Source organism: Myiozetetes cayanensis, unplaced genomic scaffold, assembly GCF_022539395.1.
Source record: "Myiozetetes cayanensis isolate MyiCay16 unplaced genomic scaffold, myiCay2020 scf20-37, whole genome shotgun sequence".
NCBI lineage: Eukaryota > Metazoa > Chordata > Aves > Passeriformes > Tyrannidae > Myiozetetes > Myiozetetes cayanensis.
In genome coordinates this window covers 1815125-1826833 of record NW_026087412.1, presented here as the reverse complement: position 1 = coordinate 1826833, position 11709 = coordinate 1815125, and the positions used below count along the sequence as shown (strand labels likewise).

The following is an 11709-nucleotide window of genomic DNA, read 5'->3' as shown; positions in this document are numbered from 1 at the left end:
GAAGGGAAGGCGGGGGTGTCAATGGTACTTTTTCAAAGATTTCCTTGATGTCTTCAAGTTCCTACCCAAAAAAAAAAAACCTAAAAAAACCCAACCCCAAACCAACAACACAAACCAACACCCGCCCCCTCCCCAGCTTAACAGCTTTATCAATCTCAGAGCAGCGTTCTGCCAGAACAAGGATGGGGAGCACATGCCAAATTATTTGTTGTCACTGAAATAAATTAGGTATCGAGTTATAAAACAATAGTGTGGTGACAGAAAGCTGGAAAGCAAAAGCAGCCCTAATCAGAGGCGAACATGCTGCGTGTTCCGGAGCCGAGAGCGCGGCGCTGCAGCAGGATCCTCATCCGGTGGGGGTGATGGATCTGGGATCCATCTGCCGGTCCTGCCGGCCGGGAATTAACTCACAGGGACTAATTACCCCAGCAGTGGGAGGGGGTGGGGGGAGAAATGTGTCTTGCACTGCGTTTTTAGAAGATCTCGAAGCGCTTTGGGAAGAGCGATGTTGGTTTTGAGGCTGAAGCTCTTGGAGCTGCTTGAGGGGAGACCTCACTGCAGGTACAACTGCCTGGGCAGGGGCAGAGGAGGGGCAGGACTGAGCTCTGCTCTGGGGGGACCAGGGACAGCCCCCAGGGAATGGCTGGAGCTGTGTCAGGGCAGGCTCAGGAGTGGATCTCAGCGAAAGGTTCTTCCCCCAGAGGGTGATTGGCACTGAACAGGCTCCCCAGGGCAGTGGGCACAGCCCCAAGGCTGCCAGAGCTGCAGGAGGGTTTGGATGATCCTCTGGGGCACAGGGGGTGACTCTTGGGAATGGGCCCATGCAGGGTCAGGAGTGTGAGTTGATGAACCCTGTGGGTCCCTTCCAACTCAGCATGTCCTGGGATTCTGTGCTCTGGACTGGAGGGACAGAGCCAGGGCTGACGATGAGGATGATGAAGCATCGCTACCTCCAGCATGGCAAACACAGACCCAGCAGGAGAGCAGAGGATTTATGGACCCATTGCCACTGCTCCATGCGAGGCACCGTGCCAGGGATGAGCACCGGGAGGGGTCAGGAGGAGCAGGAACAAGCAGAGCAGGAGGCCAGGACCTCAGATACCTCCATGGAGTTCCTCCCGCAGTTCCGAGGATGCAGAGGGGTCTCGAGGTTATACCATGGCCCCATCCCATGGGCCCCATCCCACGGGCCCCATGCCATGGCCCCATCCCGGCCCCTGTCCGGGCAGCTGGCGCGCGGCGTGTCGTGCAGACGGATTAGCAGCGGCGCAGCTACAGCTGCTCTGATCCGACACACAGGGGCTGGCTGGGAGACAGCCCGGGCTGGCAGCTTCCCCGGGAAGGGGAAGGGTTCCGCAGTTGCTGCCCCGGTGCCGTGTCCCCCCCCTTCCTGGGCCGGTCCCCCCGGTAATCCCGCAGCCCCTCGGCCACCCCGCTGACCCCGCGCTCGGCCCCCTGCCAGCCAGCCCGGCCTCCCCACAACTGGATGCCGGCCCCAGGGAGGGCTGAGGGGTGGTGGGGCTGTGGGGGCAGGTGGCCCGGCCAGCTGTGGGGTTTCGGTTTCCCCGCTGATCCCACAGCGGGCCTGGTCGTGCCAGGGAAGCGGGAAAGGCAGAGCGGGCTCTGGGAAGGCGGCGGTGCCTCTGTCGGTGTTGGGGCTGTGGTTATCCCTGGCTGCTGGGGTGTCTTCTCCTGCAGACCCTGCTGGAGATCCTACCAAACAAACGTACAGGGTGGGAAAGACACTGGGGAGGGCAAGAAAGATGGGGAAGGGCCTTGATGTGAAGGCGTGTGAGGACATTGAGGGTACTTGGTGTGTTCAGCTGGAGCAGAGGAGACTGAGGGGAGACCTCACTGCAGTCACAGCTTCCTCAGCAGGGGGACCTTCCTCAGGACTGAGCTCTGCTCTGGGGGGACCAGGGACAGCACCCAGGGAAGGGCTGGAGCTGTGTCAGGGCAGGATCAGGAGGGATCTCAGGGAAAGGTTCTTTCCCCAGAGGGTGGTTGGCACTGAACAGGCTCCCCAGGGCAGTGGGCACAGCCCCAAGGCTGCCAGAGCTGCAGGAGGGTTTGGATGATCCTCTGGGGCACAGGGGGTGACTCCTGGGGATGGGCCTGTGCAGGGCTGAGGGTTGGACTGGATGATCCCTGTGGGTCCCTTCCAGCCCAGCACATCCTGGGAGTCTGTGATTTCTCTCCCAGGATCTCACCTGGCTCCAAACTGAGCTGCAGGAACCAGACAGTCTGTACATCATCTTGCAGCTGAAGGTGCATCCCTTCGGGGGGGCAGAGGGTGCTGCTTTGTCTCCAAATAGAGCCTTCTACCTGGTATCTGGGATACAGGCCAGAGATTCAGCCTTAAAAAAACGTGTTTGGCTTGGAAGGAGCCAGATCCACTTTTAACAATCCCCCAGGAGGGACTGAATCATAAAAATCTGCCCGAGCAGGGCACCGTGTCCAAGCAGTTGTCTGGTGGGAAGGGAGGCTGGAAGAAGGACTCATCACTTGGCATGTGGAAACATCTTCCTACACATTTCCTAAAAAAAATGGAAAAGAAGATGGAAAAAAAAATACAGAAGAAGAAGAAGGGGAAAAAATAGAAGAAGAAGGAAAAGAGGAAGAAAGATTCATAATAGACATAGTTTGGAATAATAACAAAACCTGATGGTAAATTACCCCCTGGTTTGTCAGCTGTGTATCCTTGTAGTATGAAGACCCAACAGCTTGTCAGGTTCCCCTTTATCAGGAACATCTCTGGAGAGTGTGAAACAGGATGGGATTTTGCAGAAGTGAAAATAATCCCTCAAAATTGATGGTTCTTTCAGTGAATGTTTCGATTTCTCTCTGCTATCGAGTACATAGAATCCCAAATTTAGAATTATTTCTCTCTGTAAAAAAAAAAAAAGAAAAAAAAAAAAGAAAGGTTACTATGGGATTTTAGCTTTCCTTTGCAGAACAATTTCTTCAAATTTCCCACATCCTCTGAAAACCAGAACAAGGAAGTGAAAATGGCTCGAAGCGGCCGGACAAGTTTCACTGCCCAAGGTAAGTAAACTTGAAAAAGGTAAATAACATCTTTTTGGCCAAGGCAGGTTTCTGGAGATCCAGGCACAGGCTCCATGAGCTCCCTATTGAATTCCATGTCCTTGCTCCAGCTGGGGCTGGGATTTCACCCTGCTGTACCTGGGACACTTGGTTTCCAACCTTCCCCTCCTTTGTGACACCGTAACACGATCTGGTTGAAGTCTTCTCTTTAAATTAGATTTTCATAGCAGAGCAAACAAGAAGGAGAATAGAAGGAAAGTCATTAGACAAGATACAACAATAGTTCTGGTGGGTAAATAATTAATAAATAGAAAAGGAAAGTACCTTTATTAAGAAAAAAAAAAAGAGTTCTCAGGAATTGAATTTCCTTTGAAGTCTCTGTGAGTGAGTCACCTGCTGACCTGGAGCTGATTTCATAAAGGATTTGAGAGATTTCCTGGTGCAAGTCGTGGTGAGACACCAGGAGAACAAGGCAGCTGCAGGGACCTGCTGTGGTGCTTCAGTGATGCTGTTTCCCTGCTGGCTTCACTTGGGAAGGGAAGCAGGACCTGTGCAACACCACCTGGGTCACCTGTGCTGCTCACACAGGTGACACCTGTTGACCCAGAACGACTGCTCTGGGTTTCTGCTCAGTCAAGAGGTTGAGACTTTTCACGGTGGGGTTCCATCAGCTTTAATACAAGAAGTCAGGCTGATGTCCCAGCAGCTTTCACAAGGTGTGGGACATGCAGGAGGTGCTTCTCCTGCAGAGGCACCAGCTCCAGCCCAGCCCAGTCCTTGTCCCCAGCCCACCTGGGAGCCTGGACCTGCCTTCACCCTCTGCATGGAGACAGCTCTGGTTCCTTGGCCTCCAGCCTGTCTGGAATTTTGGGCTACCAGAGAGGTTGTGGAGTCTCCTTCCCTGGAGACATTCAAAAGCCATCTGGACACAATCCTGAGCAAGGGGGGTTGGACTGGACAAATTCCAGTGGTCCCTTCAACCTGAACCAGTGATTCTGGAGCTTTGATGCCCACCTCCGTATCTGATCCTAACCCTGGAGTCCAGACACCCCTCTCCTCCTGGGAGAGATCTCATTTCAGCATTTCTGCAGCACAGAGAGCCCTTCCCAAAGGAATCTGGGTTAGGAAGGACTAAGCTGCTTAACACCTCCTAGTAATGAGCTGGAGGAGTGGCTGGGGGACAAGGTGGCAAAGGCTGCCTCTGCAGAGCAGATCTCAGCATTTTGAAGCTGCCTGAAGTGTTTTGTGTGCTGGCTGGTTGGTTATTTTATTTTTTTCTTTTTCTTTCCTCAATGAATTTCTGTGGAATGCTCACTGGAGACAGGAATGTTGGTTTCCCTGCTGCCCTTCCCAAGCGTGCAGTGGCATTCGGATAAATTACACACACAGCACTTTTTTTTAGCTCTTTTTAGTCTTTTCCTCGCTGGGTTTTGCTTGCAGTTGGCCAGCAGTTTGGACTGGAAGCAAGACACGGCTCCTCTCTTTCTGGAGGTCACTCAATTATAGCAATCAGTGCATCCAGGCTTCCAAAAATATTAACTGTTGACTAAGTGGCCAACAATGAAAAGGGTAAGGAATGTTTGCTGCTTCTTTTCCCTTCGTGAGTCTAATGGTAATTAAAGGTCCCAGAGCAAGAGACCTGGAGAGGGAAGCTTTCTAATTTTCCCCAAAACAACGTTCCAGAAAATTTCCTTATTAGTAGGATTCAACCCTGAGCTGGGATGCTCAGCTTGAACCTCCCATGTCCTGTGTTGTCCTGCTTGGGCTGGTGATCAAAGATATTAGGAACCTCAGTGTTCTCCAGATCTTTCCTCTGCCATTTCTTCCTCCATGGACACTTGAAAACATCTGGGGATGGGGCAGCCACAGCTTCTCTGGGCAACCTGGGCCAGGGCCTGCCCACCCTCACAGGGAGGGATTCCTTCCCAATATCCCACCTAACCCTGCCCTCTGTATTTGTAACACCTTCCCAAGGTTTCAGTGCTGGGTGGATCTGTCTGGGCACAGCTTTGGATCGTTGACCAGCACTAACTCCATACCCTCCCCAAGTTGTCCACAGGCCCTCAGACCTGCCCTGCAGTCGAGGGCACTCATCCAGCCTCCCCTTCCAGGAGCACATGGAACAGTAACTTGGATCTGTCTGAGCCCAAAGCTTACTGGAAATTGTAAAAAACACTTGGATCCGCAGAATGGAGTGGGAAGGTTGGGGGGTGGAGGGGGCAGTTTGTCATCTCTGGTCCCTCCTACTTCTCACAGGATTTCTTTTAAACTCCTTCCAGCCTAATCCCCCCAACTATGTGATCTTTGTCCCAGAGGAGCTGTGCCGTTTCTATGGAGCCCCAAAGATAACTATCCCTTTTCCCTTTGATTTAATTTAGTAGGTTCAAGGACTCAAGTAAAGCAGCAGAGGCCAGATACAAACACTCCGCTGGAAAAACACTCCGGAGGCTGCACAAGTGGCGGGGAAGGAGCCCAGACAATAGGTCTTGACTCGGCGATTCTCTCCGCTCCCAACCCCAGCGGGCGCATGTCAAAGGCTGCAGATTAACACCCCCCCCGAGCTCTGCTCGACCGCGGGGCCTCCCCAAACTCGTGGCAATAAAAGCTCAGCCTCAAATCAAAAGCTCGGCTCGCTGAGCAGTCAAAACAGCGCAGGGGGAGCCACCAGAAACACCCACGGCATCCCCGAAGGAGGGTCAGCCCCTGGGACCGTCCCCGCCCCTGCCTCCACCTCTCCCAGAGGTGGCCAGCAGCCCTAAGGCTCTCTTGGACGCTGCCAGCTGAGCATCTCCCAGCGGCCTGAAACTCCTCAAATTCATCATCCCAACCCTTCCATTAGATGGGAAATTATTAATCACATTTTCAGGTAGGAAAGCGAGGCAGGAAAGCACTGAAGGGATCTACAGAGCTTGATAAGAAGAAGAAGGGGTTTAGGGACTTAGTGGCAGTTTGAAAAACTAAAGAAAAATCATTTAGGATGGATCAAACCCAGGCTTTTTTTTTTTTTTTTAAACTTTTGGCAAATCGCACACTGAGAGAAAAGGAGAATGGGTCGTATAAAATGTTACATTTCAATCAAATTGAAACCATCCCTCTCACAGATTTCTTGAAAATGCCTTGGAACCACTTACACAATTAAGGGAAAGCTTGAAACAGGGATTGAAATGGTGCATTCAAAAAAAAAATTTCAAAACAAGCCCTTGCCGTGCTTTTTCAGAGTTATCTCTGCTTTTTCCAGGCTTCATCACTGGGCAAAGTGGTCAGAAATTTACTACACGTTTCACTGGGCTGGAATTCGCATTTTCCACCAAAAAAAAGAAAGGAAAAGAAAGGAAAAGAAAACAAGTTTTCCTCCAGATGCTGCAGGTCCAGTGGGGAGGCTGGAGCAGAACCCAGAATTCCTCCTTCAGCTCTGGATTCTCATCGGCCTTGCCCTTGGATTCATCCTCCTCTTCTTCGCTTTCTCAGCCTCTAAAACCAGGAACACAAACGTTTCCCCACCCAGAGCGCTTTGAACGACGCGTGGAAAGCACGGCTGCTAAATATTAATAAGTTCTGTGTAATAATCTGCTTTTTTATGGAAATATCATTCATATTTATGGGGCAATTAACTGCTGATAGATCCCCTTGAATATGCAACGTGGGGCCTGAAGCTCCTGCAGCAACGAGGGTCTCATCCTGCATCTCTGACCCCTGCAAGACACTCCAGGAAGGGAATTAGTCTCATTGACAGAGTAAAGAGCCCTTCCACACTCAGTTTTCCTCACACACAAGGAAATCCAGCCCATCCCTGTAGTCCCAGCCTCTCCCAGTGCCACCAGCTCACACTTTGCAAACCCACGGTTTGTTTAAGGGCTCAGTTATATTTAAATGACAAAGGCTCACCTGTAGCTGAAGTTCCACCCTTTCAAAGCCACATAAAAAAAAATAAATAAATAAATGGAGCTCTCATTTAGCACTTCAGTCTGCAGCAGGATTTTTTGGCTTCCCAAGATGATTTAATGATGCTCAACTGGGACAGGGGAAACCCCAAACCATGAGATATCGGGGTGCCAAGGGCAGGGAGGATTGGGGTTTCTTTCCCGCCTGACTGCAAAACCAGCAGCACAAAACAAGACCACAGGGTGGTGATTAAAATCATCACAAAAAAATTAGATCCCTCCCCCTTTTTCCCCCTCACATAATGGCAGGTCATTAAAGTTAAAAGTCAGTGTCAGCAAAAAGCCACGGCAGCATCTTCCATCCCCCTGCAGCTCTCCTGCCGTTCCTCGGGTCTCTGAGGCTTGTTGGCTCCTGGCTTTGGGGTTTCTTCATCTTCCACCTGTTGCTGGGGCTCGTCAGCAAAGCTTTCAAGGTGCCAGAAGGAGTCTGTTGGGATAGGGAAGCTTTCAGGTGCTCCGAATATGTCGAGGTCGGGGAGGAATTCGTGTCAGATGTAACCCCAGAGACAGCCCTGTCTGGAGCTGGAGGTGGGTGTTGGGCAGAGAAAGGGGAAAAGCAGCTCCAAGGGCCTTTGATGGTGCTGTGCCACCCCAAGAGGTTGTCTCCACACTCAGGAGGCAGGTCCATCCCTGGGGCCATCCCTGGGGCCATCCCTGGGCCATGGGTTGAGCTGACCTGCATTCCTGAGGTCACGGAGGGCAAAAGAGCCTGGAAATCAGGCACAGTCCTGTCTGTCACCTCCTGTGAGCAACAGAAGGTCCTCTGAGGCCTCTGCCTTGTCCCAAAGCATAGAAAAACACTGCTGCCTCATCCCTGGAAGTGTCCAAGTCCAGGTTGGATTGAGCCCTGAGCAACCTGGTCCAGTGGGTGGCACCCCTGCCCATGGTGGGGTGATTGGAACAAAATGATCCTTACAGTCCTTTCCAATGCAAGCCATTCCATGATTTTATGATTCCCAAAGGAGCCAGGCCCTCCTGTGGGTGTCAGCACCTCTGTGGACACACACACAGATGTTTAGGGTTGACTATAAAATCATTTTCCTCCATCCCAAGCAGCTCAAGCTGCTTTGCCCCCAGCACTTCCACTCCCTCCATGCACACCAAGTGTTCCCATCCTGCTGTTTGTAGGGAGAAGCAAAGTCCTTCCAGGGGCTCTTGGCAGACAGGTTGTGTCTTTCTGGGCTCTTGTTGACTTACAGAAAGGAAGGACAAGAAGGTGGACTCGTGCAATCATCTCTCTCCCGCTCTTCCACCCCAGCTTGCTGCTCATCCCTGCTGGAATTTGTGCCTGTCTGGGGGGAAGGCTTTGTCCCAGGGACATGGGAATTGAGGATTAATAATCACTGACAAAGGGAAACCACTGCATGCAGCTAGATTGCTGATTTGGTATCAGCAAATGCTGCTAAGAAGTCCGTGGCCCCAGGGGAATCTGCCGTGTTCCAGGTTTCCAAGCACCAGCTGCTCCGGCCGGTCTGGTATCGGAGCATGACCCCAGGAAAAAAAAAAAAAAAAAAGAGGAATTCTTATTTTCCATTTGATCCCAGAGAGATGGATTGTGTCTGTTTTTGCTGAGCTCCTCCCAGGCCCCTCTGGATGGCTGCTGAATGATGCAGGCTCCGTGTTATCCTAGGAGAAAATTTCATTTCCCCATTTTTACGCTGCACCGTCTCTGAACTGTTCCAGCTGTCTGGGAGTGGAGGTTCTTTGGGAATGATGCACCTCACCCATGCTCCTTTTCCTCTCCACGGGTCAAAACTAACCATGGCATGACAGTGTGAGGCTTTCTGGAGGGAGAAGGGAAGATGTTCCTGCCGTGGTCCTTTTGGGGTGAAAGGGGCTGGGCCCTGCATTGTGTCCCTGGGGGGCTGGGGAGGCTCCCCCTGCTCCTGCCACCCCTGGGCAAGGCTGCACTTTCCTCTGGAACAGGAAGAACACAGATGTTGGGAGCCCCTTGGAGACATCCACCCTTTCCTCCTTCCAGGGATTATCCTTGCATGGATTCCTCACCAATCATTTGGGAACCAGCTTCACCTTCCCCTTCCAAACCCCAAAAGAGACGATGCATTTGAACCCAATCTGACACATTTTCCCCCAAAACTCTTGTTGTAAAGCTCCACTTGTCCCCCCTCCAGCTTTGGGTGAGGGCTGACAGCTGGATTTCTCTTTCACCTCCTCTTCACACCTTGCAGAACAGGGTCTGCCTTTCACAGCCAGGACTCTGATCAACATTTGCAAGTCTGTCTTGTGGCTTCCAGTGGCCCTAAAACCTGCAAATAATATGCTGGAAATTCCCTGGCCTTGCCCATGTTTTTGCTGTGTAAGTCTCAGCACCTCCCCTATCATTAGTCCTCCTTCAGCAAACAGCTATTGTGCACTTGATACTTTTATCTTTTACCAGTTTTCCTTTACATTTCTCATCTGCTAAATTGCATTTTTGTGGGCTCGTCTCTCCCTTTTTTATTTCAGTTTACGTTATCCCTTTCCCCGGTGCAACTGCACTCGTAGGAAGATTTTAATTACCTCCCTTTAAAGCCAAATGACAAGTAGAGCATGTCATTTGTAGCTAAAGTATCACTTGAAAATGCAAAAGCCCCGGCTTTATCAGGCTTAAAAGCTTTCCTGGAATCTGTTCAAAAACTGCTGACTGGGCAAGATTAAACATCGCAGCGTTAAAGTAAAAGATCTCTGCATGTGGTGCTCCTTCATTCCCAGGGGGGATCGAGTTAAACTGCAGTGCAGCCCTCGGGCCTTCTTGGAAAATATTGGCAGGGGGTTTTATCTCCCCTCTGGGCAACGGGGAGATGGGGCTGGAGCTGTGGGGACGGGGATGTCAGCACAGCTCCAGTGGGGACAGCGGGGAGCAGGTGCTTCTGGAGCAGAGAAGTGACAACAGAGGGCACCTGAGGAATGGCCTTGTCCTCACACACCTCACCCTGAGTGAGAACCCTCTGCCAGGCTGGTCCTGGGCATCCCACAGCACAGGGAGGGGCTGAGCCCATCCAGGCATCAAGGGAAACCAGCTGTGAAGGTCATTTCTTGGGGGGGGAAAGGAAGGATGTCAAAAAATGCAGCTGAAAAAAATAATTTTAAAAAAGGAAATCATCGTAAAAATCCTGATTTTTCTCTCCTTTTAATTGTGGGCAGGGTGGCTGAAAGTGAGGAGGACAAGGCGAGTCCAACACCAAGGAGGGTGGTTCCAGCACCAGCTTCCCTGCCCACCCATCCCTCAGGAATTTGGAGGCATGAGCTGTGCTGCTGGATCCCAGGGAGGCTGGAGGGGGTGTGGAGATGCCATCCCATCAGGAGCAGAGCCCTGAGGATGAAGATACCAGGAAACTGGGAGAAAAAAGTGGTCAGAACTGACTCTTCCTCTCTCCCCACCTGTGAGGAGCTCCGGTTTGGACTTCCCTGAAGGCTGAGGGGAGTGGGGGATCTCTTAATTTATGGTAACAGGTTTTCCCCTCCCTGAACACAGGGAGATGATCCTGATCTGCTGGCCAAGAGCTCCTTAGAAACACTTGGAAAGGAGAATTGTGGGATGTGGAGGGGAAACACTTATGGTTTAAAAGGCATATTGGACTTCCAGGTCTGTCCAGATTGTCTCTGAAGAAATCCTCTGAGAGCTTGAATTACTCATTTTTAATGGGAACAGGAACCACCTGCCTGCAATCACACACATAAACTGTTGGTTACTTTGCAATGGAAGAGCAGCTTAAATGCTTTTTTTACTGTAATGTTTAACCCACTGTGTGTTTTGGAGCTTTTTCTTCTTTTAATTGAAAACACACTTTTCCCATGTGTGACGTGCTCACCTCCATCTCTCCCGGCCTCCCCAAGAAGCAGGAACGAATCCCAACCCTTGCTGCGTGGTTTCAAGAACAAACAGCGAGCTGCTGCTCCCCTTTGCCCTCCTCCTTCCCTAAAATCCCCCAAGCTGACAGAGGGACACATCCTCATTTTTTTCCCTCCAGTTGCTGCAGCCTCCCATGCTCAGATTTCCCAGGAACCAGGCTGAGGTCTCGGAGAAAGCCACCCAGAAAAATTCCCATTTTCCTTTCTGCAGAGTTATTGAACCTGATCAAGTTTCCCCAAAACCACAATTAGGATTTCTAGACCATTTTCCCTTTTTTTTTTTTTTTTTTTTTTTAAGACAGCCAGGCAGAGCGATGCTCATCACCCCAAACTTCAGCCAGCTGGGGAAAATGCCAGCTTTGAGCCAAATATCCAACATTTTGTGGGTTTTCCTTAAATTTTTCTGCTCTCTCCTGTCAGGGAAATGCAACAGTTTTGCATCCCTGACCTGTGTGTGTGTGTGTGTGTGAGTGTGCCTTCCAGCTCGAATCACCTTTTGTCCCGGTGGGTTTCTGGAGGGGCTGAGCATTCCCTTCAATAAAGGGCCCCGAATGAATGTCCCCTTCTCAGGGATATCACACAACCCGGCCTGCAAAAGCCTTTTATGAGGACATTCACCTCTGATGGGATAATTTTACCTATCAGATCACATAATCTCTTCCCCTGATGCCGAGCCAGGAAATGAAAAAAGAGCAGTGGGGAGATTTCTGCCCCGAGCGCCAGGTTGTGCTGCGATGACAGCCCCGATTACCTGGTCACAGCCTCTGAAAGGACCAGGACGCCGAGAGAAGCCTAAAATTACAATGCCCAGCTAGACAATAGGTGGGGTAAGAAACAGAGCAGCAGCAGACGCTTTTAGATCAAATTTTCA

The 11709-nt window shown here is 51.1% G+C and overlaps 1 long non-coding RNA gene across 2 annotated transcripts; it reads left to right on the top strand.

The window, feature by feature from the left end:
- Positions 1-484: 484 nt before the first annotated feature.
- Positions 485-6961, top strand: LOC126641335 (uncharacterized). Of its 2 annotated transcripts, XR_007629229.1 has the most exons (4): positions 485-561; positions 2955-3045; positions 5427-5528; positions 6284-6961. It is a non-coding gene; the product is annotated as an uncharacterized LOC126641335 (long non-coding RNA). The 2 variants fall into 2 exon arrangements; XR_007629230.1 differs by lacking the exon at positions 5427-5528.
- The last annotated feature ends 4748 nt before the right edge of the window (positions 6962-11709 follow it).